General features: G+C 37.2%; 1 long non-coding RNA gene across 2 annotated transcripts in view; it reads left to right on the forward strand.

The window, feature by feature from the left end:
* LOC106666082 overlaps positions 1 to 5,749 on the forward strand; it is a 58,387-nt gene extending 52,638 nt beyond the window's left edge. Inside the window, exons 3-5 of one of the 2 annotated variants that reach the window (XR_001340381.2) lie at positions 4,761 to 4,892; positions 5,527 to 5,615; positions 5,685 to 5,749. This is a non-coding gene — a long non-coding RNA (uncharacterized LOC106666082). Of the gene's footprint in view, positions 1 to 4,760; positions 4,893 to 5,526 lie in introns of both variants that reach the window. The other variant, XR_001340380.2, reaches the window with a different exon arrangement.
* The last annotated feature ends 251 nt before the right edge of the window (positions 5,750 to 6,000 follow it).

The raw sequence follows: 6,000 nt of genomic DNA on the forward strand, positions 1-6,000 counted from the left end.
TATTTGAAATCACGTACAGATTTATTTTTTGCACAAGTTTCGTACTTTTTCTCTAATTTAATACTACTTAGTTGTTACTTTGGCGCGTAACATATTTCACAAGATCTGTTGATTGTACGTTAACAGTTAATTTCAATTAATTAATAAGATCAATTATGACTGCTAAACATATGTGGATTAATTAACAGTTAAATTTACGTATTTAATTAGATTTAAAATTTTGCAGAATTTTACACTTCAATTGGTTTTTCGCCATCTTAACTGTATGTTATATTTTGTGCAGAGTTAGTGGTATCTTGTAGCTCGTTTCATCTTTTTATTTTTATTTTATGAGCCCGCTTCTTCCACAAATTAGATGATTGCGTGCATTTTGCAATTCGGCTGTCCTACTTTCGCCGATTGGAAATAGTTGTGACGATTGTGGGTTAAACGCTCTCGTTGGAGTTTCGAACCGCGAGATAACGACAATGTCACTTTTAGACCGTCAACTTTTAATATTTAGTTTGTGGGCAGGTGTAAGATAAAAAAAAGTGTCGTAAAAGCCAGAGAATCGGGAGAATAGTTTTAATTTTCGAACAACGCCACAACACACGGATTCCTGCTTTTTGTAAGGATTAAAAACACATTCAGGATTCATAAACCTTTCGTAAGAATTTCTTCATTTCAAGGAAGATCCAAAGCAACAAAGTATTATATCATGTTGTACAAAAGTGCGCGACTTTCCCCAAATAATAAAGTCCCGGTCGTGTACCTTTCTCAGCTCCACAGGTAAGTTCAGTTGTTCACCCGGGGGTCTTTGCTTCTTTGTCGGGGTCTTAAAAGGGTGGGGAAATTCTATGGGGGGGATTTAGGAGGTCAGGTCAGGTAGAACCATTTTCATGAACTGCAATTTTTTTGTTGCTGTGTATTTATTCCCTAATATTCGCCAACAAGATTTTTTTCTAAACTACGCCGTATTATAATCAAATAGATACATAAACCCTTATTAAGATTGGAATTAAACATATGAAGGTAATAAGCGTATCGTCCTTGGTTTTTTAAACTAAGTCCCACAAGAAATTGAAAGCTTGGAACACCTCCCCGTAAAGTATTCAAGATATTTTTTTCCTTCATTCAAGTCTAGTATTGAAACAAACTGCTTATTAAAAGAGAAAAATCAAATTTTCTTTCTTCTGTTGTGGAATAGATTGGACATTTGCAAGGCAGGTCCGATCATCAATGAAATGGGTGGAAATCCGGTGAAGACCCTCGACAGCCGAAGCTCAAGAGAACGCGTGTTCAAGCGGATCAGGGTTTTTGCATGTTTGAAGAATTTTGTGTAAATTTTCCATGAATGGGTGTAAAACCAACGGAAGACAGCCATACAAAAAAGTTGGCTCAGCCGAACCATTGTAGTCGGTTTTCTAATTCGAAAAACTTGTTTTACTTAAAAGGATTCAGATTTGGATGAACACCCCACGAGAGACAGAAAAGCCGAACAATAGAAAGCGAGCGCAAGCGGACCAGATTGGTCAGTTTTCTCAACCGGAAAACTTTTTTATTTAAAAGGATTCAGCTTGTGAGTTTGTGTTTTGGCATACAAATTCTGGCGTACTTTCTTTGATCTTAATGAAAAACCTACAGGAGACAGAGGAAAGCGCGTACCAGCGAACCTAGTTGATTGGTTTTCCAAATCAAAGACTTTTTTACAAGGATTCAGTTTGCTTTTCGGAATCCAAATTTTACCATCCCCTCGATCTGGGTGAAAAATCTGCAGAGGATTAAGTACGAAAAAAGCTAGTACAGCAGTTGCAGTCGGTTCTCTAATTCGAAAAACTTTTTTTTTACTTACAAAGATTTTGGTGATCGGTTCGGGTTTTGACATCCAAATTCTGGCATGGCGTCTCCTTTCCATCTGGTGAAATATCAACTGAAGACAGAGGCAACTTTATACGAAGAAAAAACCGAGCGCAACCGGACCAAAGTAGTCGATTTTTCTTAGAAGGATTCAGTTTGTGTTTTGGCATCCAAAATATGGCGTGGCGTATCCATCAATCTGGTGAAAAACCAACTGAAGACAGATACAAGACCATTCGAAAAAGCGAGCACAACCGGACCAGAATAGTAGGTTTTGTAATTTGAAAAAAAAAATTGTTTTCTTTTTTTTCTTAGAAAGATTCGGTTTGTGTTTTGGCATCCAAATTCCGGTATAATCTTCCTCGATCAGGATGAAAAGTTTACAGTAGACCAAGAACGACCCATACGGAAGAAAGGGCGTACCAGCGAACCTGCTGGGCAGTCGGTTTTCTAAAGCAAAAAAACTTGTTTCAGAAGGATTCAATTTGCTTTTTGCAATCTAAATTCTGGTATGGAGTCCCCACGATCTGGGTGAAGATCCCACAGGAGGCAGATGAAAGCCCATACAAAGCACGATCGGACCAGATTGGTCGGTTTTCTAATTCGAAAAACGTTTCTTTGATAGGAAGGATTCAGTTTGGGTTTTGGCATCCAAATTGTAGCATGGAGTCTCACTCGATGTGGAAACCCCATAACAGACAGAGGAAACCCAAAGTAGCTTTTGATTCTAGAAAACAACCCCGCAACAGTTAACTGATGTTCTTCAACATTTTGAGATTTGTTACCGAAAAAAATGTTTAGAAAATGAATGTTTAAATTACTTCAGTTTCGCATCCCATTCGGGTTAAAAATCCATACAACCATGTAAAACTGTTTTACGAGGGTAATCATACAGTGGAATGCGGTCCCATCGGAATCTCATAATTGTCAAAACTCTTCGGGGCAAATTAACGGGGGGTCAGGCGGGCAGGAGTGCTTCGTGAAAGCTCAGGAGCAACTCTGCCCGGACAGGGCATAAACAGGGCAATTGGATCTGTTACGCCTGTTGGCTTTTAATTCGTCTTGTCACACGCAGCACGACAGCCAAAATTACCGAGCGCTAAACTGAATCCAACTCGGTTTATTTCCTGGAGAGCGGGATGCCTTTTCCAAAAAACCGGGGTTTTCCAAATTACCCCCGAAGTGGCAATCTCGCCTTTCGCCTCGTGCAAATTATTAGGGCTAATTAAGTAAGCATAGCAAGTCAATTTAAAAAAAAAACTGCCCAAAATTTTGGATAGATATAAGTTTTTTCATTTCCAATTAACCAGTCTATGAGGAAACTCATTTTACATAAATGTGTAGAGATTAGTGACCGTTAATCGATAGTTATTCAGATATCGTGAGATGCGGTCGGGTGTGATGTAGGTTTCAGAAAAACATTTTCTTTATCGTGCCAACGTGTGCAAAAAAGTTCTCTGATTGTATAAATTCACTTTTCCAAATGTTAAATATATTTGCTAAATGTAAACATTGTTTGTAAATCCCAGGTCCTGAAGATGATCTCAATAAAAGATCGAAACGTTGGCACGATAAAGAAAATGTTTTTCTGAAACCTACATCACACCCGACCGCATCTCACGATATCTGAATAACTATTTTACATAAATATAATTGACTGATTTATCATAATTAAGGGGAACAGTTTATACCATGAAATAAAATTGAAAAATCATCCGAGCTGTAATCATCAACATGATTGAAAGAATTCCTCACAAGTGCCACACATTTTGAGACAATGTAATTTGGAAGATACCGATATCATCCTGGTCTGACTGTCTTCGCGGTGTTGGTCTGTCAGACGTTTTTCGGAATGTTGTCATCTTAAGTGTTGGGTTTATCGTTCTTCATGAGCATTCAATGAAACTCTCAACACATTCATTCTTCATATTTTCCTGTTGACCTAAGGATTTCAGGCTGTTACGGTCTTCATTCACATTCATTTCCCTGGTGTTTAGGTTAACCTTGGTATATGAGGCTGATAAGATCTTCATTATATTCGTTCTTCATTGGCCCTGGTCTGCCTGCCTTCGCTGGGTTGGTCTACCTACGAGACGCATTTTCCAATATCGCATCTTTTCAGTTTAGTGTTCTTCATGAGCTTTCACTTCAACTTCGATCACACTCATTCTTCATATCTCCTTGTTGACCTAGGGATGTCAGACCGTTACGATCTTCATTCACATTCATTTCCCTGATGCGTATGTTCTTCTTGGTTTATGAAGATCTTCATTATATTCATTAATTATTCAGAAATCGTGAGATGCTGTCTGGTGTATTATATTCCTAATTCTTAATTATCAGAAATGTCAAGCTTTTACGGTCGTCATACACATTCATACATCACACATCTTCCTAATCTTCTGGTACTTGATTTTATTAGGACTTCACTTACATACATTCTTCCCTCACATTTTTCTGATTCACTTTGGGTCTTCTTGGTATATCATGTTTTTATTAATTTCATTTCCTTCATACTTCACACCTTCCTGGTTTCTTCTTGATCTTCTGTGGCTATGAGCCTTTTAGAACTTCATTCATACTCGTATTTCCCATCTTCCTGAAGGTTTTTTTTATTTTCTTGGTGTGTTAAGCCGTTACAATAGTCATTTCATTCTTAATACCTCTTGATGCATATTCATACTTCACACCTTCCTGATGCGCATCCTAGATATGTTTGCCTTTTAGGATCTTTACTCAGATATAAACTTAAAATATTCCTGATGCCCCAGAACCTTCTTGGTATGTGAAGCTGTATTGCTCCTAGGATTTTCTTGATGTGAGAGCTTTTTTACGACCTTCATTTTTCATATCTTACTGTTGATCTAGGAATGCCACGCAGTTTTCATTCACATTAATACTTCACTTTTTCCTTTTGCTCTTAGGAACATGTTGGTATGTGAAGCTATGAGGATCTTCATTACATTCGTTCTTCATATCTTGATCGAAGGATGTCAGGCTGTTTCGGTCTTGAGGAGAATTCATACTTCACATCTTCCTTATCATTGATCTTGCAGGTATGTTAAGCTGTTACGATCTTCACTACTTCATTCGGAGATCGGGAGATGCGTTCTGGTGCGTAGGTTTTATAAAAGCGTTTTCTTTATCGTGCCAACGTTTCGATCTTTATTGAGATCATTTTCAGGGCCTGGGACCAGACACCAGACCGCATCTCACGAACTCCAAATAATCATTGTCTAACGGTCACTAAACACTACATAGATCTTCACTAAATTCATGCTTCAATATCTTCGTCATGATCTGGGGATGTCAAGCTGTTTCGTTCTTCATTCCCATAAATATTTCAAATCTTCTTGTTATGTGAGGCTGTCAGAATCTTCATGGGATCACTTCAATAGCTAATACGTTCTTCTTTCATTCACCAAAACACTAACATATTTTTATTTTCATTCATATTCATTCAAATTACAGTGACATTCATATCCTCCTGATGATCTAGAGATGTCAGACGGTTACGGTCTTCATTAAAATTCATACTTTAGTACTTACTTCCTGAACTTCTGTACTACACAAGCCTTTACGGATCTTCATTCAAAATCACTCTTCATATATTTCTGATAATCTAAGGATTTCAGGCTAAAACCATTAATTTTTTACTTTCTAATATTCGCAGTTATCTTATTTTGTTAGGACCCGTGATGCTCTTTTGGCTTAATACATATGGGGCGTTGGATACACCTACCATCGAGAAAAAAAGCTGGTCGTCTGTCACTCAAAATGTAAGGATCGAGTTGGTGTGTAAAATATTATTAAGGTTCAAAAAATTTGTTGATTTATACAAATTTCAGAAAAATGTACTGAGAAGGAGGCGGAAAAAGCCTCGAAATGCATCTTCGTAAAAAATAAAAATTTGGAAAAGCTTACGAAGTTTTTATAATTCAGTTTTTCATCCATATCTGACAAAAAGAAAAGCAAGTAATGGAACTTAATTTAAACATACCGAACCCAAAGCTAATAGCTGACAATATCAAAAAATCACCTACCTATGCAAAAATAACATTCATTTATCGTTATCAAGAGCTCGCAGATTTATTGAATGTTCATTTGGCATTTTTCATATTTCATAGGCTCCTAAGTGCCTGTTATGTGCTTCATAACTATGTG

Source organism: Cimex lectularius, unplaced genomic scaffold (genome assembly GCF_000648675.2).
Source record: "Cimex lectularius strain Harlan isolate CLEC.00 unplaced genomic scaffold, Clec_2.1 scaffold5, whole genome shotgun sequence".
Classification (NCBI taxonomy): Eukaryota; Metazoa; Arthropoda; class Insecta; order Hemiptera; family Cimicidae; genus Cimex; species Cimex lectularius.